General features: G+C 35.3%; 1 protein-coding gene across 4 annotated transcripts in view; it reads left to right on the top strand.

Annotated features, from left to right (window-relative positions):
• The first annotated feature begins 588 nt into the window (after window positions 1-588).
• FSTL5 (follistatin like 5) overlaps window positions 589-23,997 on the top strand; it is a 930,680-nt gene continuing 907,271 nt past the window's right edge. For 2 of the 4 annotated variants that reach the window (XM_027567276.1, XM_027567275.1), the window contains exon 1: window positions 589-1,267. The gene's annotated coding sequence lies outside the window, so the exon portion shown is untranslated. The remainder of the gene's footprint in view (window positions 1,268-23,997) is intronic. The other 2 variants (XM_027567274.1, XM_027567273.1) reach the window with 1 other exon arrangement.

Here is a 23,997-nt window from a genome sequence, read left to right as displayed (position 1 = left end):
AGGATTTTGGCAGTGGAAGTTGAATTTGGGAACTCTCACTTTTTTCATTATTAAATGATGTTTTTTTAACCCTGGAATGGCCAAATCCATTTAACTTGACAATGTATTTAAATCACAAGAATAAGGTTCCACAGATTTTATAGGAACACACGAAGTCAGAGATATGCTACGCAGTACTCATATAAACAAAATTAAGACAATATTGTTTACAAATGACAAGTATTGCAATACTTTACAAATGACAAGTATTGCAAGCTCCCAGTACTCAAAGCGTTTTTTCCTCTCCAGAACAAGTTTCTGCTGCAGTGAGTCCCTCTAGCAGTTTCGTGAATCTAGGAAAAGGAACGAAGACCAAACATTCTTTCCAGTAAACAAATGGAAGGGAGAAGCAGGGAAGTTTGAACAGAAAGATCAAAAGGATTTTTTTTAAATCTAAGCGATTGCATGAATTCCTTCTGTCCCCCGATCCGCGGTCCTTCACCAACACAGCCACCCCACCTCCCCTCCCCGAGCATGCCCTCTGCTCCACTGCCCCCTCAGCCCCGTCTCCTGTCAAAGCTGTCAGCTGAGGTTTCCGGAGCGCAGAGGAGCGAGGCTCCTGGCGAAGGCAAAGCTCCAGCTGCTCCGAGAGCATTCGGTTTCTTCAGGGCTGGTTTTGCTGGATCCTGAAGCCCAATGATGCCCACGTTGATACTCAGGTTGGATTCCGTCCCCTCCACTGCCTCAGCTGACCCCAGCAGAAGCCCAGTCCAGGGGGCGGCCCCGCACCTGGCTCAGAACTGAAATGCAAAATCGTTACGTCAGATGGTAGGGGCGGGGCGCGCCCGGGTTGAGTGGCAGCAGCCCTTGCTCCGGGAGGAGGCGCGAGAATCAGCCTGGTTCAGTGACTGAGACAAACTGGTGGGGAGAAGAGCGGGTGCTGTCCACTGCGCTGTCGGTGCTGAACCTGGGACGCGAGCGGACCAGCTGCTCCAGGCAACGCCCTCTCCCACTCTCTGTGCCCGGCAGGACCCTCTTCTCTAGCTGGACCGTATTAACTTGATAAAGGAGTGTGGTATCGGACGTGGGAGAGAGTCCTCCGTTTGCCACCTGGGCGCCCATTCAGGCGTGACTTCGGGGATTTCTATAGTTTTAGACCAAACTATTTCCCTCTTTTCCCAACTAAGATCATTTTTTAGTTTTTTTAAAAATTATTTTTATGATTGTGATTTACATATTCACACTGTTTAGGAACCCTTCTGGGAGACTTTTTGACTCTGGAAATAAGGTAAGAAAAAGAATATTATTATACATTTTTACAAATGAGGGAGCAATGCCATACAAATATTTAAGAGCAAGTTATGATTATTTTTATAATTTGAAACGGGATAGTTTGTATTAATTGAAACAGCTATTTTAATAATTACTATTACAAAAATGTCTGTTGGTGATTAGGCACTGAATTCAAGAGAGGAAGTTGAGAGCTTTTTGTTTTATTTGTGTGAACTTAATGTCATTGTGTTACATCTTGCTTTATAAATATAAATTTTGTAGAGAAACACTTCAAGCATAGCTCAAAGGACAGGAAACATTCGATGCAAGTCCTCAAATATGTTAGTAAATTATGTTAAATAAATCACCCAACAAGTTGTTTAAAACAAATACAACCTTAAAAATATGTGAGTGGACTAATCTCTGATTAATCAATATTGCCTATGGTATCTAAATCATAGACTGCAAAGTGCAGAGCTTTCTTCACATTATTTTGTAGAGGAGGTGGCTAGAAGAGGAGCATTTATACCATGCTGGGCTCATTTAGATGTGTTGTTATGCAGTAGATCCATATAAAACTTGTGAAACTTGGTCTCAGATTTCTGCACCCCAAGGTCATGTGTATTTCCAATTTGGGGGCTGTTTGTTCCGCTATTGACTAGTGAATGTCATCCCCCTCCGCCCTCTCAGGTTAGAGGTGGATGTAAATGGGAAGCTCAGATTTAATAATACAGTATTAGCTTGTATTATAGTCGCTACTGCTGTTGGTAATTTGAATGGAACTGGGAAGCGTGGGCTGGGAAAATGTCTCGCTATTTCAGCTATGTTTAACCTCTTGCATGCTTAACAGAGAGCTTTTCTTTACTTAGGAGATTTTCTTTTGAAGCTACATTCTTTTTGTGAATTGGCAGTGTGTTTTGTGTGTTTATGGAAAAAGAATTCAGTGCAGAAAACCACTCAACAGTACTTCTCATAGTGAAGAATTATTAAATGATATAAGTTAGCTGGTGTTCTGTGTGTTTCTGTTAATTCATGACCTTTTTCTAGGCATGATGATTTGTCTGGTAAGTAATATTATGTCCTTTCATTTATGTCATTAATGACATTAGATCAACTATAAATGATGACTGGCAAAACATGGGAAGAAGGTTCTTTACATTCCAGGAAGAGAGTTCAGGTGGCAACTAGATGCCCTTTATTAATAGGAATGGGTAAATTATGAGTTCTTTCAGATGATAAGTATTGTTCAGCTCACTAGGGCTATGTTTTTCAGCAACTAAAAAGTACAATAAGTTAAAAAATTTGTATGTTTTAATTATCATAAAAATTTCTACTCTAGTTGCATTATGTGTCCAAAGATAAACTTTAGGTTTAGAGTTTATTATTTAAAATAATTCCTTTGGGTATATTTTTCATTTTATTAACAGCACAGTCCTACATGAGAGTGATTGTTACAAAAAATGGATATTATTTCAAGCACCAGAGGTCAAATGTAAATCCTTTATTTGTTCTCAGGTTTTACCTAAGCAGAGGTTTTTTGTAAGATTCCTATCAGTCATGCTATCTTACATTAACGTGGTACAAAATTTTAAGAACTAAGCAGCTAGAAAATCAAACTATGATCTCTGGAACACTGGGCCATGAATCTTATACCAAACAGCTTCTTTTAATTACATAAAGAATCATTCTTCTCTTCTGTACATTTTGAAATTTTCTTTTTAAAGCTTGGTATAAATATTCAGACAGTGTAATTTTAAACAGAATAATGGCTTTAATTTTTTTAGTTCTATTTATTGCACTGAAGCATAAACATATTTTTTAATTTTATAACTTGTTTAAAAGTAGCAACATATACAAACACCATATTCACCCAAATAAGAATCTCATTGATTTATTTTTCCATAAAGTTTTCCAAGATGTATGTCTTTATTTGGGTAGAAATAGTAAAGCTTGAACTATCAGTGTCTAGATAATTGACTTCTTAAAAGTAACATAAGCTATTAAGTAACTTGTAAATTATAATTATTACTTGGTAGTTTAGTGAAAATTTTCTTTCTGTTATGGCCAAATTTCATGTTAAATACTCTTTTATCCATGAAACCAAATACTTTAAGTAATATGTTCCTTTTAATCCTTCATATTTGCCCCAAATTAACATACTATCTCTAGTATATTTTAATTTACTATGTAATATACTTTCTATATGTAATATAGTATACTTGATAACATACATATAATATACTCTGTAATAAGTTCAGAAGACTCTTAAGAACTAATAAGCTACTAAAGTACTTTCTGTTGTTAACATCATTCTAACAGCCACGTGACCAATTATTTTGTAAAAATGAACTTAATCACCTTCTCCAACACCTCCAAAATCCTTCGGGTTTAGTCTACTTAAGATGAGCTGTAGGGTCCCTTGTGGAAAATCCCAGTTTGCTCATTAAATAGGTCACCACACAACAAAATAATTGGTCCCTTCTTCCTTAATCACCTTGGTATTGAGGAAGTTGATTTTTATATTATGAGATAAACTATGAGATGAGATAGTGTTTTTGATACATTCAGAATTCTAATGAGTTTTAATATGGATTTTCTGAAAGAAGAATGAAGCAATCATATAACACTCTTAATGAGTATAAGCATGTTATATACATGTGCTATATGTGTGTGTGTGTATATATATATATATTTATGTTATTGATCAATCTGTCTAGGTAAAGTCTACTGTACCATAAACCAATGGGACTTATTTGTAACTTGCAAGCTCAAGAAATACTACTTAATATAAAAATAATTTACATACTAAGCTACAATGCAACATATACTTTTTGGTGACAAAACTATTTTCTAATTATTGTTATTTTTAAAATTTATTTAGGCTAGTAAGGTTGAGCACACACAAGTTTCGTTTTGCTTTGTTTTTGCCATGAACATGTCATTTGGAAGCTCTTATGCTGATTGGCAATGGAAAGGACAATTGGAAACAAAAATTTGTCAAGGATAAGTAGCAGAATGAATGTGTACATAATGAAGAGATTATTGTACTGCACTGATTCTGCACAAAATATGGTTGATGATAAATGATTTGCAAAGTATAATCTCTAGAAGAGACACATGAGATTCACTTTGTATACATCTATAGGTAATAAGCCTTGCACCTCTAAGGAACAGAGCCTGGATAGCCTTACACCTGAAATATTTTTGTTATTTATGTATCAATGTTTTCATACGCAGATGTGGTAAAATGTGGGAGGAAGAGCACCTGAACTCTGAACTCTCTTGCTTTAAAACCAAATAATTAATATTAATTTAAAGTGACTTTTGGTATCAAATTATGTAAATCTCTAAAGCAAAGTATTTGCTTAGTGTGTTCATTTGCATGTCAATACAGAGGAATATTATTCCAACTCAAACTGGTTCATAGCACTCTTAACAATTCCAAAACACAGTGCAGAAGAGTTGAAAACACTTTTTGTTCATTGAGTTTTATTTAAATATATTCATCATAATTGACACTTAAGAGAAACTTACTTCAGTAATATATTTTTTCTGTTCAAGTAACACCAAGGTACCAATTAAAACACATAGGGTAGCAATTAAAACATGTCTGAATTGTGTTCCCCAAAGATGATGATGAAATGAAAATAATTTTCCTTTCTACTTTCATTAAAAACATTAGATAGTGTTTTAATGACCACCAAGGTCTTATTTTTTCTAGTTTCTAAAGTCTTCAAAGTAAAAGTCCTTACACACATAAAGTGACAAATGCCCCCTGCCCTTTGGAGTTATGTGCCCCTTTTTCTCAAAGCCACAGGTTTTTGTTGTGGTCTTGGAGTCAACTAAACTCTGGACTACCTCATTTAGGAGTAAGGGAGTGGTCCCATTAATCTTTCTAAAGAAAGAGGGCCAGTGAGCTACTACTAGTAAGCACTTTTTTGCTGCTCGTGATAAACAACTTATTGATATCTGAGCATATGGTCTGTGAACCTTGATTTGCCAGTACAATAAGAGGAATAGTATAGGAAAAAGATGCTATTTAAGGTATTAATATGTATACATACACATTTTATTCATTAGGTTAATTTATCCATATTAAGGCATTTTCCATTTACATGACTATGTAGATTTTCTATTATCTTCATTTTAGATAAGAGAAAGCAGACACTCAGGTCAAAACTTTCTACTTCTCCAGCCCATAGTCACACAATTAAGAACAGATGGATTGGGCACTGGGCTTAGCTCACCCATTTTGCATCTACTTTTAGCACCACTGTTTAAGTCAGGTATTCAAATGAGTGTGTCATTTAAACCTAGACTTTTTTTTCCTGTTACTTTCTTTACTAAATATGAATGCTAGTTTTCTCTCTTGCCCCATCTTTCCCTTAATTATTAAGTTTTGTTGAAATAATTTTATGTCACATATTCTTTGGGCTTCCCAAGTGGCACTAGCAGTAAAGAACTTGTTTGCCAATGCAGGAGATGTAAAAGACATGAGTTCGATCCGTGGGTTGGAAAGATCCCCCTGAAGGAGGGCATGGCGACCCACTCCAGTATTCTTGCCTGGAAAAATCCCATGGACAGAGGAGCCCAGTGGGATACAGTTCATAGGGTCACAAAAAGTTGGACACGACTGAAGCTACTTAGCACAGCATAACACATATATTCTTTAGTGTACAAACTTAAGAATTTATAATATCAAAAGTCTTAAGGGACCTTTTCCTTTGTATTTAATGTTAGAGGTTCTACATTATTCAATCTCATAGACCATAATATTAGGAAACACCATTTCCCTTTATATCTCAAATAGAATAAGAAACAGTATAACAAAGTAATTTCCAAAGAGTTCATGTTTTTTGGTTTATTTGTTTCATTCTCTAAAAAGTCCTTGTAGATATCAAGTTCAATTCCAAATACATCTTGAACTAAACTTCAAGCAATGTAACTTGTGTTATAAAACACTGCTCACATTTAAATCTTCAGACTAGTTAGCTGCTAATATTTCAGTCTATGAGATGAAATAAAATAATCAAAATAGTGTTCGTAGTTTCAAAGCACAATACAGAGAGAGGTAGTTTAAGTGGGCTATTGAAAACTTAAGAAACATTCGTTACTTTATTGTTTCTTCTATTTGAGGTATTAATACAAAGGGAAGTGTTGGCTGGTAATTGATGTCCTTTGCTTTCACATGACATTTAGGTTGACAGAGTAGAAAAGGTGAGGGCTGGTGGCTGTAATAATAACACAGCTCCCAGGAGAGCCACACAGTTGCATCAGATCCCCTAGTGAATCCTCATTATCTGAGTTTTGGGTTGTCTTTATTAAGTGGATCTCGAAGGACATAGAAAAGTTTGATTTGTGGAAGAGTTTAACTTGAAAGTGGAAAAATGTATAGGGCTTTTATTAAACATTTTACATGTTGATTAGCAATACTTAGAATTTTACTTTTGAAATGAAGCCTGGTGTAAAAGTTTTTAATCTTGAAAGTTCTGCACCATTTTGTGTACTATTCACTGTTCCTCATTCTTACTAGAGCCCTGCAGGAAGCTCATTCATTATAACAGCTACAGTTATTCCCCCTTCATAGATAACTTCCAAATCCATAACTCTGGCCCACATTTGAACTCCACAAATGTATTTACAAAAAGTCTGCTAGACATTTTAACTCTGATTTTATGGTGACAGGACAAACTCCTCAAACTCATCATTTCATCCCTACCATGGTCTGCGAGCCTCATTTTTCTGCCTGTCAGTTAGTGACACACTTTTTCCATTCACCGAAGCCTGGGATTTCGTACACCTTTTAAACTTATATCATTATTGTTATATTATGGGTCTCCATGTTTTGACTTTTTTTTTCCCTTCGTAATGTAACTTTATCTAAATCTCAATTTTCTATTCTCTTTTCACTTTTACCTTGACCCAGACTGTCCCATGTCAACCAGAATTTTATTTTTACATTTTCTACATTGATCTTACTAATTCCTGGTTCTTCCTGTAGTGATAACAATTCATGATTATACTGGCAAAGTAACATTTTTGATGACTCATAGCATACCATGCATTTCTTAAAAGTATTTATAAACATTGTTCTATTATATATTCACAACAGCTTATCAGGTAGATACTGAGAGACCAAAGCTTTAAAAGTTATGTAGCCCACAGAGCTGGGACTCAGACCAAGTTCTGTCTGAAGCAGCTGCATTATTACAGTCATTATCCTCTGCAGATACAGACTTCTTACCTCTTTGAGATTCCTCTTGATTAAAGTAAGCTTTCAAATGTCACAGCTTTCTGAAATCATCAGTGGATCTCTGATTTTTACTGTATTAAGTTGAAATTCTCTGTTTGTTTTTAAGATTCTTCTAATTGACTCTACACTCTGCAAGCAAAACTCTGATTTTCAGTTTTCTCATATATGCAATGCGTATTTGCAAAACAGAGATAGGTCAACATATAAAGCATGGGCCTTACCTGGACCACTGTATTTTCAGAATTCCCACTCCTATATCCAGCCAAATTTTCTCACAATCTAAGAGTGTATTTTGCTCATGTGTACTTTTCAGTCTCTGTGGTTTTTGTTGCAACAAATGGCTTGTCACTGTCACCCTGGATATCACTAAGATTCTCTCAAAGCTTCCATGTGTCACAAGTCTGGATACAGGCTAGCTGGCTCCTTTGTTTAGGATCTCACATCGAGTTTTCATCCAGGGCTGGACTCTCATTTGAGGCTCAGCTTCCTCCTCCAGGCTGTAGATTGCACTTATTTCTTTGCAGCTCCGAACTCATGGAAAATGGTTTCTTCAAAGCCAGAAAAGAGCTCACTGACTTTTTGGTCTGACCTCCAGAATTGCTTTTCTTTAAAAGAAACCTCAATAGTTCAGGTCCAGCGAGAATAATCTGCATTTTTTTTTAAAGAATAATCTCCTTTTTGACATACATAAAGTGAACTGATTTAAAACCTTACTTGCTTCTTAAGATCTGTTCTCTTTACCATAGACTGTAACAACCAAAAGAGCACTATCACATCATCTTTGCCATATTCTGTTGGTCAAAATCATGATAAAGGTTGTGCTTACACATAAGTTGAGGTGCTTATACACAAATGTGGGTCATTGGGATTCATGTTAGATTTCTGTCTACTGTACTGGTTTAAAGTTTGAATTGAACTTTAGAATCTTTTTTAATTACTATAGTGCTTCTGAGTCCTTCTTTCTCCTCCCCAGCATTTATGACCTAGATTTTATGCAGTGTACAGTTTGGCATTCTATCCAATTAACTTTAATCTATTTTTAAAGGAAGAAGCTTAGGAGTTCCTTCCATGTATATAAAACTTTGTGGTTTACAATTGTTTCATATACATATTATTATTTAATGTTCATTGAAGTTAATACATTTTTTATATTTGCTTCAATTAGGTAGTGCTTTCATACATGTAAGATTATAATACATTTCTTGAGTATTTTGTACATGTAAAACTGTTAAGGAATTATGCTCATGGATTAGTTAATGTTTTTAGATTTTAGATTTAGGTAATCTGCTTTGTTTTAATGTTTTTGTATTTGATCCTTGACTACTTGAAAACCACACAAAGGATTTTTTATTATTATCCTTTTTCACGCAACATGAAACATAGACCTCCCATGAAAATAAGGAATTTATGTTTAATATTATGCTTTATGGATGATAATGACCTTATGTAAAAGGTGAAAATATGTAAGCTTTCTATTTAGAAAAAAATGCAAGTAATATATTGTCTCTTCAGTTTGAGAGAGAAATTTCACAATTTAAGAGAATGCCACTTTCAAAAGAATGTCACATATATGATATCATTAATTTTATTCATGCTTATTTGGTCTAAGTATAGGTAAATAATTGCACATTTACTTTTATTATCATTAATTATACAGAAATATTTCATTGAATTTATACCTTTTATAGTTTATATACAATTAAGGTAATTTTATTTTGACAAAAGCTAAAAAAACTTGTGTATAAATTCAGTTTTTAATTTTAATTTAATAATTATTTTTTAAAATGGATCATTTTAAAATGGATTATTATAAAATTAACTATTAATTCAGTATGGACAAATTGCCTACTGTGTTTCAGATTCCCATTCAGCTGCTGGAGGTTGAGCAGAAATGAGAGAGAAAAAGTTCCCAACTCTTTCTTTCTGTGGGAAGATAGATGATAGGCAAACAAATAAAGACAAAGGATACTGTCTGGTATTGATCAGTGTTATGGTAAAAAGGAGAATAGGGAAAGGGTTGCTAAGGGGTGAAAGTGCTCCCTAAAACAGGGGTCATCATAGGAGCCACCTTTGCTGTTCTAAGGTATTCATTAAGTAGTTTCTTATAAGTTGGCATTGCTCAAGGCTATTGTGAATAATACTGCAATGAACATGAGTGTACACATATATTTTTCAGTTATTTTAGATAAATGCCCAGAAATAGGATTGTTGTATCATGTGGGATTTTATTTAAAAATATTTAAGAAGCCTCCAGATTGTTTTTCAAAGTGATTGCACCAATTTCAATTTCTCTCAACAGTGCACAAGGGTTAACCATTTCTCCACATCCTCCTTAAAACTCATTTGTACTCTTTTTGATAGTAGCTATCATAGAACATGTGAGGTGATTTCCTTGTGGTTTTGATTTGCATTTCCCTGTTGATTAGTGATGTTGAGCATCTCATCTATGTACGTACCTCTTGGTCATTTAAGTATCTTCTTTGGACTATCTTCCATTTTTTTAATTGAAATATTGTTAATTTACAATGATGTATTAGTGTCAGGTATACAGTGATTCATATATATGTGTGTATATATATATACACACATGTATATATGTATATATATTCTTTCCCAGATACTTTTTCCTTAGAGGTTTGATGCAAAACATTGAGCATAGTTTCCTGTGCTATATAGTAGGAACTTTCTGTTTATCTATTTTACATATGTTAGTGTGAATATGGTATTCCCTAACTCCTAATTTATCTCTCCCCTCCTTTTACCTTTGTATTTTCTATATCTGTGTGTCAATGTTTTGTAAATGAATTCATTTCTATCTTTTTTCTTAGATTACATATAAGTGATATGGTATCTTTACATATAAAGATATGGTATTTATCTTTGTCTGTTTGACTTACTTCACTTAGTATGACAGTCTCTAGGTTTATCCATGTTGCGACCAGTGGCATGATATCCCTGATTTTTTATGGCTGGCTTGGTGGCTGCCGTCTATGGGGTCACACAGAGTCGGACACAACTGAAGTGACTTAGCATAGCATAGCAATATTCCATTTTATACATGTGTCATATCTTCTCTATCCAGTCATCTGACAATGGATATTTAGGTTGCTACCATGTCTTGGCTATTTGTAGATAGTGCTGCCATGTACAATGGGGTGCATGTATCCTTCCAAATTATACTTTTTTTCTTTCTGGATATGTGCCCAGGAATGAGATTGCAGAACCATATCGTAACTTTCCTTTTAGTTTTTAAGGAGCTGCCATACCGTTCTCTATAGTGGCTGCATCAATTTACATTCCTACCAACAACTTATGAGGGTTCCTTTCTCATTCTTAATGTCAAATGATAGGCAAAAACCCAAAGGCTGACATCATGAAAAAAATTGTATTCTTTTTATTTGTGATTTTCTTATTAATGAAAATTAGCCTTCCCCAATTTGGTTCTACAATATATTTAAACTGTCACTTAGATTAATTTTTCATCCTCTTTTAAACATGTTATGCACAGTGTGTTGCATCTAAATTCTAGACTTTAAGTTAATCCAAAAATTAGTTTGTATTCTTTGTGCATTGCACAGTTCATTTGTTCAAAATTTCACATTCTTTCATAGAAAACTTAAGTGTTGTGAAATCTGTGTTCCTTTGAAGCAGTGATCCAGTGAGCTGGTATTTCTATCAAATGATCCTTTATCCCAGACACTATGGCATTATTAAGGAAAGAGAAATGCTTAAAATGTCTTTTGGGTTTGTGCACACGCTTGAGAAACCACAGTGTTTATTAGTTACTATGTAATTGCATTCTTTTTACCAAAAAAATGTGACATCATGGAACCATGTAAGGAAAAAGCAAAAGAAAATAAATGCAATAAAAACACACATATAACTTAACAAAATAAATGCAACAGTTAGATGCACAATATCTCAATTCTATAGCAGTCTCAAAAAATAGTACACTGACAAAAAAGTAAGGTTTAAAAGAACTTGCACAAACTGTGCCAATGCTTTGCTTATTTTCTTTGGTGAGATTTCTCATGAAGCTATAATTAATTGAGCTAAACAAAGTGAAGAGGAAACTTTCTAGACAATGCTTTGCATTTAAATTTTACATATTTACAATTCATGGCAACTGCAATTTCAAATAATTATCCTCCACCTATGTTTATTTTCTTTTGGCAAATGTCCTCTTTCCTAGGTTTCCTGAAGCCTGAGTAAGGGAAAAGTGCTTGTTTCCCTGTCTGTGCACAAATAGTACAGCTTAATTGGTAATGTCTGGAGTAGAAGTGTGTACCCAGCTGTGAAAATGGCTCCGGATGCTAGCACTCAACTGGACATCTCGTTAATTATATATGTTTTGTTACACATTTTAGTTAGGTTAACAACTGTCTGAAAATCAGCAGAGGGAGCTCAAGAAGGCATTAAGGAGATTTTGATATTAATTTTCTAATGTCATTGTGTATGGTCACTTAGTTGTGTCCGACTCTTTGCAACTCCATGGACTGTAGCCCATTGGCTCCACTGTCCATGGAATTTTCCAGCCAAGAGTACTGGAGTGGGTTGCCATTTCCTACTCCAGGGAATCTTCTGGACCCTGGGTTGAAATCATGTCTCTGGAGTCTTCTGCACTGGCAGGCGGATTCTTTATCACTGTGCCACTTGGGAAGCTATGGTTTTCTTCAAAACAGTCTTCTTCACATTTGGGAAATAAAGACAGTTTTAAGTGCAAAGTAATCTTTTTGAAGTTGGGAAATTTACAGTTATTTAAATAATTAAGTAAAAATTTTTCTCTTTAAATGGCTTTGTTCTGTTTATGACAGAAAGGTTAATTGGTATGATTTATAAAATACTGGAACATAGCGAGAACCCTGATTTCTTCTCCAGGCTTTTACTGCATCAGGTTTTAGATCTTAGTTCAGGGGTCTTGACCCAGGAACAAGAATATGGACACTAGAGGCCTAGTTTTCAAGGGACTTTTATAAAACATACTCTTAAATTAAATCTGTAATAGTCCTGTGAATATGGGAGGCCATATCCTACGATTTTACTGGTTTGGTTAAATATACTGGACTTTGTTCCAACCCAGCACTTGTAACATCATTCTCCCAAACGTGTAAAAACTGGCACGAAGTTAAAGGACATGGGTATCCAGAAAACCTTAAAACAGATCTGATGTTTTCAATTAGCAACTTTATACCAAGAGACATGCCCCATATTTATGAATTTTAAATTTGATAGTAGAAAGTATTTAAGACTATTTTTGAGTGGGACTACTTTAGATGATTTTTCAAAGTTATGCTGAAATATAAAATTTTCTAATTTAAGTTTTTTTAAAATTAGAATTCAATTTTTTCTATGGATCAAAGAGTATTAAATATACCCTAAGTCTTCAGTTGAAAACCTACCATGTTGTAAGAATGAGCTATTACATAGAAGCATTCTTAAACAAATAGCAGCACTCTATTAGTTAAAGCAGCACTCTATTGGCCTGGTGTGCTGCAGTCCTTGGGGTCGCAAAGAGTCAGACACGACTGAGGGACTGAACTGAACTGAAACAAAATTCCTGATTTAACACTAAACTAATAGATTCCTTCATTGTCTGATGACATTTTAACAGCCAATTGCCTTATTTTATAGGATATTTAAATTTACTAGTAGCCTATATAAAATTATTAAATTTGCTATTTACTACTTATAAATTAACAATTTTCTTTTTTTGTCATGCAATTTTTATATGAACATTAAATAATCTATACACTCTTGATATGTATATTTGAAACCCATAAAAATATTTTATTGTTATAAAATTTCCCCTGAGTTTAAGTTATTTGATCATTCTTGAGATTAGGGATATCTATGACATTTTATTTTCTAAAATAATTACATCAATACATTTAGGCTAGTAATGTTTGGGATATTTAACCATAGTGCTGTGTGTTATGATTTTCTGAAATTAATAGTGAAAATTGAGCTTTCCAGATTTTTATTTACATTTGCTTATTAATTCATGTGATTTAATATATTTCTTAGAAATAATTATCCCATTGTAAATCTTCCTGTATGGTGAAAGTGAAGTGAAAGTCACTCTGTCGTGTCCAACTCTTTGTAACACCATGGACTATGCAGTCCATGGAATTCTCTAGGCCAGAATACTGGAGTGGGTAGCCTTTCCCTTCTCCATGGGATCTTTCCAACCCAGGGATCGAACCCAGATCTCCCACATTGAAGGTGGATTCTTTACCAGCTGAGCCACAAGGGAAGTCCTGTATGATAAATGACCATTAATCTAAGATAAACTTGATTTTATAGAATCTGTGAAAATTGGATTCTATGAAAGAATACTAATAATAATTTATTGAGAAATTATTGGTGGGTTTCAGGCACAATTTTAGATACCATATAATTTATTTTACTAAAGCTTTAGAAAAAAAATTGTAAGATAAAATTGAAGCTGAGCCCAAGCATTCTGGGTAGGTCAAAAATCCAATGTCTGTATATGAAGAACACTGCAGTTTTATTGTCATATTTTCTATGCAAGCTGAGTTTTGTTGTTGTTCAATCGCTCAGCTGTGTCTGACTCTTTGTGACCACATGGACTGCAGCATGTCAGGCTTCTCTGTCCTTCACCATACCCTGGAGATTGCTCAAACTCATGTCTATTGAGTCGGTGATGCCATCCAACCATCTCATCCTCTGTGGTTCCTTTCTCCTCCTCCCTTTAATCTTTCCCAGAATCAAGGCCTTTTCCAAAAAGTCAGCTCTTCCCATCAGGTGGGCAAAGTATTAGAGGTTCAGCTTCAGCTTTAGTCCTTCAAATGAATACTCGGAGTTGATTTCCTTTTAGGATTGCCTAGCTTGATCTCCTTGCTGTTCAAGGGAAATCTCGAGTCTTCTCCAGCACCACAGTTTGAAGGTATCAGTTCTTTGATGCGCAGCCTTTTTTACTGTCCAGCTCTCACATCCATACATGACTACTGGAGAAACCATAGCTTTGCCTAGCTGGGCCTTTATTGGCAAAGTATTATGTGGTAGTTTAAACATTCTTTGGCATTGCCCTTCTTTGGGATTGAAATGACCTTTTCCAGTCCTGTGGCCACTGCTGAGTAGTTCATATTTTCTGGCATATTGAGTGAAGCACTTTCACAGCATCATCTTTTAGGATTTGAAATAGCTCAGCTCGAATTCCATCAACTCCACTAGCTTTGTTCATACTGATATTTCCTAAGGCCCACTTGACTTCACACTCCAGGATATTTGGCTCTAGGTGAGTGATCATACCATCATGGTTATCAGGGTCATTAAGATCTTTTTGTTCAGTTCTTCTTTGTATTTTTGCCACCTCTTAATATCTTCCGCTTCTGTTAGCTCCCTATCATATTTGTCCTTTATTGTGCCCATCACACATGAAATGTTTCTTTGATATCTTTTGTTTTCTCCTTTGCCTTTGCTTCTTTTCTTTTATCAGACAACCTCAAACCTCTTTTATCAAACATCGTCAGACAACCATTTTGCCTTTTTGCATTTCTTTTTGTTGGGCAAGATTTTGATCACCATCTCCTATGCAGTATTACAAATCTCCATCAATAGTTCTTCAGCTGAGTTTATTCAGTGTTATTGTCTTCTTTAAAAATGCACCAGGTTCATAGATGTCCATCGACACATGAATCAATGAAGAGTTGTGGTACATATATACAATTGGACAATAAAAGGACAAATTCAAATTAGTTCTAGTGAGGTGAGTGAACCTAGAGCCTGTTACATAAACTGAAGTATGTCAAAAGGAGTAAAACATATATGCCATCATATATATATGGAATTTAGAAAAGGTAACACTGGTGAACCTATATTCAGGGTGGCAATAGAGACACAGACATAGATAACAGACTTGTGGACACAGTGGGAGAAGGAGAGGGCTGGATGGGTTGAGAGAGTACCACTGAGATATATACACTGCTGCTGCTGCTAATTCGCTTCAGTCATGGCTGACTCTGTGCGACCCCATAGATGGCAGCCCACCAGGCTCCCCCATCCCCAGGATTCTCCAGGCAAGAACACTGGAGTGGGTTGCCATTTCCTTCTCCAATGCATGAAAGTGAAAAGTGAAAGTGAAGTCGCTCAGTCATGTCTGACTCTTAACTACCCCATGGACTGCAGCCCACCAGGCTCCTCCGTTCATGGGATTTTCCAGGCAAGAGTGCTGGAGTGGGGTGCCATTGCCTTCTCCTACCATATGTAAAAATAGATAGTCAGTGGGGATTTGCTGTATGACACAGGGAACTCAACCCAGTGCTCTGTGACAGCCCAGTTGGGTGGGATGGGGTGCAGGGAGGGATGAAGATTCAAGAGGGAGGGGACATATGTACACCTATGGCTGATTCATGCTGATGTATGGCAGAAACCAACACAACATTGTGAAGCAATTATCCTCCAATTAAAAATAAATAAATAAATGCACCAGGTTCAGCATGCTTTTCTAGGAGGCACTTGGATTTCTCAAGTATAGAATGATTTCCATTCCAAAGTGTGTCTGTAAGTCCAATTTTTTCTTAAATCCAACAAAATTAGCCTAGGTACTGCACTAACACAGTTGGCTATATAGTACTGTACTGTAGTAGGTTTATACTACTTTTCACACAAACAATACATAAGAAACACATAAAATAAAACGTTTCTAATCTTATACTACAGTGCCTTGAAAAGTACTGTAGTACAGTACAACAGCGGACATACTGGGGCTGGCATCAAATGAACATGCAGGAAGAGTAGGGAAGAGAGTGACTGAAGGAGGGAGAGCAAGAGGAAGTATAGAACAGAAGGATCCTCAGCAATAGGAGATGGAGGGCAAGCTGCAATTTTATTCATTCCTGACAACCATGGCACAGGTTCTGGCTCCTTGTTGGATTCAGTTCTATCTATCCTCTTGAAAATAAGCAGTCCAGTGATGTCTGGGTAGTAGCTTTTTTTTTCTTATCATAGATGACACGGACGCACCAATTGAATTCTGAACAGCTGTTGCCACCTCTGTTTACCATTCTATACTTAGGTCCTATGCCTCACAAACTAATGGTGTCTCCTCAAGTAAAGAAAACCCCCTTGCCACTTCTGCATCATGACTCTCTTCAGTTGTTCAGTTACCACTTCTTCCTCTTGCTCTGTTCATCCTGTCTCTGGGCCTCCAGTTCCATCACATCTTTAGTAGTGAGCTCCTCGTGTTGCACAGCAAGGATTTCGGTGAAGTCATCCTCTTGCAGGTGTATCTTGAAATAAAGGCACTGTGCTACTGTACTCTATACAGTGCGTACAGTAAGGTACACAAAAGCACAGCCACTTGTAGAGGATGTGTGCACATGCCAAGGTACACCAGACACGGGAACTAACTTACCTGATTGGACATGCCTGATTGGACATGTGAATGCACGTTCTCATCTTTGAAAGTTCACAACTTGAAGTTTGATATGTATGGGACTAACAATACATAAATATTTCTTTGCAACGAATAGTCTCCTACATGTCTAAAATTCTTAGTAAAGATATTTTATTCCAATGCAATCCTGATGAGAAACGCTGGACTGGAAGAAACACAAGCTGGAATCAAAATTGCCGGGAGAAATATCAATAACCTCAGATATGCAGATGACACCACCCTTATGGCAGAAAGTGAAGAGGAACTCAAAAGCCTCTTGATGAAAGTGAAAGTGGAGAGTGAAAAAGTTGGTTTAAAGCTCAACATTCAGAAAACGAAGATCATGGCATCCGGTCCCACCACTTCATGGGAAATAGATGGGGAAACAGTGGAAACAGTGTCAGACTTTATTTTTCTGGGCTCCAAAATCACTACAGATCGTGACTGCAGCCATGAAATTAAAAGACGCTTACTCCTTGGAAGGAAAGTTATGACCAACCTAGATAGCATATTCAAAAGCAGAGACATTACTTTGCCAACAAAGGTTCGTCTAGTCAAGGCTGTGGTTTTTCCTGTGGTCATGTATGGATGTGAGAGTTGGACTGTGAAGAAGGCTGAGCGTCGAAGAATTGATGCTTTTGAACTGTGGTGTTGGAGAAGACTCTTGAGAGTCCCTTGGACTGCAAGGAGATCCAACAAGTCCATTCTGAAGGAGATCAGCCCTGGGATTTCTTTGGAAGGAATGATGCTAAAGCTGAAACTCCAGTACTTTGGCCACCTCATGCGAAGAGTTGACTCATTGGAAAAGATTCTGATGCTGGGAGGGATTGGGGGCAAGAGGAGAAGGGGACAACAGAGGATGAGATGGCTGGATGGCATCACTGACTCAATGGACGTGAGTCTGAGTGAACTCCGGGAGTTGGTGATGGACAGGGAGGCCTGGCGTGCTGTGATTCATGGGGTCACAAAGAGTCGGACACGACTGAGCGACTGATCCAATCCGAATCCTGATTATCCATTATTTTTCACTGAGAAATTCTAAATTGTTAGCAAAAAGCAAAAGCACCATGAATTAAAACTTTCCCTAATTTTCAGGGAAAACAAAATTAATTTATGAATATGATTTTATCTCTGTTTTTCATTCAAGTCTTATCAGTAAATGGTGGAATATCCAATTTCTATTTCTTGCACTCCAATTAGTGTATCTGAAAAACAGATGACAAACTGAACATAGTATTGAAACTGATTTACAAATTAAGTAAAATCACAGCACAGCATTTTCATCAGGGACCAAAAAATATTTAAAAATTACTTTTATTTTCTGATAAAATTAAATGTATTTACATATTAATCTAAGTATAAATATATAGACTTTTGCACTGAATCTACATTGAGTTTTCAGTGACAGAATCTTTATTTTTATCAGATTCAATAATGAAAAAAATAAGATTAAGCCATTTTATTTTAATTGGAATTGGACTCTATTATGTATAGGTCTCATTTAGTCACTCCATACATCCAGATTCTTGTGTATAATCCTTGTATACATTCAGATACATTTAGCCACCTAATTTTGGGGGGGATTGTTATTGTAATGGGAGAAGGCAATGGCAACCCACTCCAGTGTTCTTGCCTGGAGAATCCCAGGGACGGCGGATTCTGGTGGGCTGCCGTCTATGGGGTCGCACAGAGTCGGACACGACTGAAGTGACTTAGCAGCAGCAGCAGTTATTGTAATATCTTTTGAATGCTACAACTCTATTTACAAGCTTCATAGCTATGAGCATATGGTGAAGGATGTAAGCAAAAGGATTTGATTCTGAATTTGCAATAGTTTTTCCTTACACAAAACTTTGATATAGTAATATCAAACATTGCTTTGTTTGACTGCTTTCCTCTTTTTAGGTAGATTCTTTTCACACTGAACGCTAAATGTGGCACTTCTCATTTACACCTTTGTAATCATTATAGCACTTAAATTAATTTCAAATTACATAAACTGCATTCATTTATACAATAGTTTGGTGGATCATTCCTTTTGAAGTGCAAGTTAATAATGTCTGACTCAGAAAACCAAAATTTATGGTAATAAATCACATGTACTTCAAGAAGTTTGTAATCATCATTTTGAGTTACACTGTTTAATACTTTTTACATGTTTAAGATAAATATGATTGTCTTTTTTGGGAGTGAACTGCATGTATGGTAGTTTATCACTGACAGTGAATACTGTCATCATGTTTAATTTGCAATAAGTAATATTCTATTTTTTATAAAATATTATATATATATCACCTAAAACTCTCATATCAGTTGGAACTTTCTAGCTTATTAAAATGTAGATAATCACATTTTCAATTAGACTATCATGTTGACATGTTAAAAGTTGAAGATCCGTTAGAATCATTCATATACTAGACAGAATGGTTGAAGTTGCACTGAAATGCCAAATTCAAGACAGAACAGAATTTACACAGAACAAGAATTAACACACTTTAAAAAATATAAATAGTGCCTTTGATCTCACATTAATTCAAATTTTGCTGGGGGAATTTTAATGATAGACTAATTGTGAGTATTAGAGGGAAGAATTGATCACTCAGTAGGGAATAGTTTAATTTGTTCATAAACTCATTTAATATGGAAAGGCTATTTAGTGGCTTTATATGTTAAACGTCAGTACATATTCACAAATAGCATGCTAAATTCTAGGTAACTCAGATTGTGATTCAGATAATGCAAAGTTCTAGGTAATTCAGATAATGCTAAGTTCTAGGTAACTCACATTGTGATTCAGATAAAGAAAATGGATCAGTCATTTATGACTTCCTATACCTAAGCAAGTAGACAAACTCAGAATGTGACACGAATAAACAAACAAAAAATGCTTCTAGAAACCTTCAGAGAAAGATTAGTGAATTGATCTCATGTAGAATCTTAACTAAAATAGTGTACAAAAATGGGAATTCAATTTGGATTTATCACTCTATTTTGTATTTTCTCACAATAGTAGAATGTATAATTCTGTATGACAAAGAAACCTTACAGCTTTTGTTATAAGACACACTTGGAAATAACAAGCATCAAAGAAGTGTTGTAGATTTAAAATTCCATTTTTACCTGTTGTGAAAACAGCTTCTTGTGAAATGCTTCCTGAAGTTGGACTTGATTGGCCTTATTTAAAAAGCAACATTTCTGTGTTAAGCTAGAGAGAGTGATCTAAAAAGAAATAAATATGTTTAGAAACTAAGTCCCAGATAAGAACATTTACAAGATTCTGAAAAACTAGGGAGCAAGCAAGATCACATTTAAGAGGAATCTGTAGCTTCTCTGGTGGCTCAGATGGTGAAGAATCAGCCTGCAATGCGGGAGACCTGGGTTTGATCCCTGTGTTGGGAAAATACCCTAGAGAAGGGAATGGCTACCCACTCCAGTATTCTGGCCTGGAGAATTCCATGGACAGAGGAGCCCGACAGGCTACAGTCCATGGGGTCGCAAAGAGTTGGACACGACTGAATGACTTTCACGGTCACTGTAGGTCCTATAGAATGCAATAACCAAATTAATGGGATATCCTTCATGAAATAATTGGGGAAGAAAAAGGACATTAGGTAAAACTAAAGAACTCAAAATGAAGTACAGACTTTATTAAAAACACTTTGGTATTGATTCAACAATTATGACAAATATATCATACAAATCAGAGGTTAACAGTGGGGATACTAGGGGTTAGTTACATGATTATCACTTAGTGCACTATATGCATTATGTTTGCAACTTTTCTGTGAATCTAAAACATAAAAACCACAAAAATCTTTTAAATGAGCTGAAAAGAAAGAAAATGTGATAGGAAGCCTAGTAAATCTATAGATGTGGTGATTTATTTTTGAGTAATCAGTAATTTTGTACTATATAGAAAACCATAGATTTAAATGTATTTAATTACTCCTCTGGGAGTGTAAAAATTATAACAGAAAGTCATTATTAAGGAATTTATCCTAGAAAGGAAATTCTATATTTGATCTATTATAATTGATTCACCCCAAAGTTTCACTGGTATTTCAATTAAAGAAATGTTCTTTTACTAGAGAGATAGATAGGTAGATCCATAGAGATAAAGATACATAGATGTTAGTAGGTATGTAGACATTCTTGCCCAAGGGTTTGGAAGAAAATAATACTGAGTGCTTATGGATTAAGGTCTGGGTTCCAAAAATTCATTATCATTTCCTTCCCTATCAATCTATGAGTAAGAAATTATTATCATTAGATACATTTTAATAATAATAAAACATCAAAATTTTAATTTCCAAAGTTCAACTGTGGAATATTTTTAGTCTATTTAATTGTCCTAAAATTAAAATATAGCATAAACTACTCTTAAAGCTATATTCATATACATTGAGTGCAAAAATGTCCCACTTAAAAAATAAAACACTTCAGAAAGTTTGAGAAATTCAATGCAATCTTAAAGAATCATAATATACTTTAAATATTATAAGCATTATGGTGTGACAGGTCCTAGAGTGTGGTAGCAATGACTGTGCTTGTGCTCAGTTGCTGAGTCATGTCTGCCTCTGTGACCCCATGGACTCTAGACTGCCATGCTCCTCTGTTCATGAAATTTTCCAGGCAAGAATACTGGAATGGGCTGCCATTTCCTATTCCAGGAGATCTTCCTGACCCAGGGATAGAAACTGCATCTCTTGTGTCTCCCTGCTTTGGTAGGCAGATTCTTTACGACTGTGCCACCTCGGAAGGCTGTGGTAGAAATGACTACTTCTCACCAATTCTTGAGTCTCTTCACCATCTGAACACAGACTACATGATCTTATTCCCTTAAAGTGAGATGTGTTCTTGTGGCCTGAGAGTAGGCACACCCGGGTCACCGTCTCCAGAAGCAATGAAGAGCTGGCACCTTATTCACTCTGTTTCCTTTCCCTTTATAGCAAAATTATTATTGTTAATGATTTTGTGTGACAATTGTTTTGTGTGAATATCTATTGTTTAGAACAAGCTTCATATACTAAAATATACACCTCTATGAGCATTTTATAAGGGAATTCCAAAACAAAAATAAATTTTTAAACAATATCCATTACACATATCAGATCAAAATATCTGCATTGGAATTTTTAAAGAAATATTTTTATATGAACCATTTTTAAAGTCTTTACTGAATGTGTTACAATATTGCTTTTGTTTTATGTTTTGTTATTTTGGCCCCAAGACATGTTGGATCTTCCCTGCTGGCTCAGCTGGTAAAAGATCCAAGTGCAATGCAGGAGACCTGGGTTCAATCCCTGGGTTGGGAGGATCCCCTGGAGAAGGGAAAGGCTACCAACTCCAGTATTCTGGCCTGGAGAATTCCATGGACTGCATAGTCCATGGGATCGCAAAGAGTTGGGCATGACTGAGTGACTTTCACTTTCACTTTCATGCTGGATCTTAGCTCCTTGACCAGGGATCCAGTCTGCACCCCTTGTACTTGAAGGCAAGTCTTAACCACTGGACCACCAGGGAATTCTGTGTGTATATCAGGTTTTACTTAATTATTTTTGCTTTTATGTTACTGGCTCCTTAATATAATATAAATTTACTTTTTTTTTCCTTAATGATCATTGTATCTGTATAATCAAAATTTCAAAACAATCTTGATGTCCTTGATATTTGCACCCTCATCACAAGGAAATACAACCTTAGATATGTTGTTATCCTCCAGAGCTGACAAAATTACTTAAAAATTTGAGTTTGATTCCATACTGATCACACACTCTGGGTGATCATATGCAACATAGCATACTCTGACATGTTTGATTATACTGAATGGAATACAGCCCAAATAGTAACCTAGAAAGAAATTTCCATTTGGAATAGCCTTGTGGGAAAAAAAAAAAGTTCAAATTAAATCCTTTTAGTGCATTAAAATGCAAATATAAGAAGGCAGTCCAATTGAGTTACATCGATAATAGCACATATAACACAAATGGAAATTCCTCCCAAATAATTAAGTTATAGCTATATAAATCACTGATGTGTGCATTTGAATTTTGTTCTTTCCATGCATGCTTGAAAGTTCATTAACTTTGGATCACATTAGAATACGTTTTGTTTATCTCCTGCAGACCAGTCACTAGACAAGTTTTTTTTTTTTTTTTTTTCCCTTCTGAAGCCAGTGAAGGCCCTTCACTACTCTTCATTGCATTTAAATATTGTAAATAAAGCTTTCAACTATGCTGGCAGGTTTTGTTTCCAATATAATTATGAAAACTCTGTAACTGGGGTGTCACCCTGGGAATGTCAATGTCTTGAATTTCTCATTAAATCATTTTGACTCTGAAACATGCAATATCTTGAGAACAGTAATGTTCACACTCCAATTGTGCAATCTTGAAAGAAAACAAAAAGCTTTTGAGAAAATTCTGCTTAGAAACTGTAAAAGCATGCATCTCCTTTTGTGTGTGTGTTAAAAATGTATATATAATGTCGCTATAGCTGTTGAAATTTTCAAGTGTGTGAGATGATGTCGGTACTGAAAAAATGTGCAACTTATCGCAATTGTGAGAGCCAAGAAATATTTGCAGTAAAGAGAAAAATGGGAAGAAAATAATGTGCTTTGGGCATTTAAATTAGTAATGATCTCAATTATATATCCAATTAGTAAGGAGCATTAACTATTATACTGACCACTAAAGATAGGCAAGAATGTCTGTGCTCAGATTTAAATTCTATAAGCACATTCATAATTGATAATGTGAACTCATAATTAAAATTTTAAAATAAAATACAATTAATTAATTTAACTTAATTTAATTTAAATTTAGCAAGCATATACAGATGTCTTAATACAGATCAAGTTACAGTTAATAAGTTTTGAAATTAATTTTTTGGGCATTATAGTTCAGTATCTATATAAGAAACAGAATGACCCCATTAAGTATAAATAATAGTTGTTACTAATGAAAAGAAGTGTAAGTATTATTTGTGATAATATTTCTAATGTTATCTACCAGTGGATACGAATGGGGTTTTTTCTTAACAGAATATATTCTATTTTAAGAGATTGCTAAACAACTATAGACATTATATTTGATAC

Source organism: Bos indicus x Bos taurus, chromosome 17 (genome assembly GCF_003369695.1).
Source record: "Bos indicus x Bos taurus breed Angus x Brahman F1 hybrid chromosome 17, Bos_hybrid_MaternalHap_v2.0, whole genome shotgun sequence".
Classification (NCBI taxonomy): domain Eukaryota; kingdom Metazoa; phylum Chordata; class Mammalia; order Artiodactyla; family Bovidae; genus Bos; species Bos indicus x Bos taurus.
The sequence above is the reverse complement of the archived record's forward strand: the minus strand, read 5'-3'. Positions and strand labels throughout refer to the sequence as shown.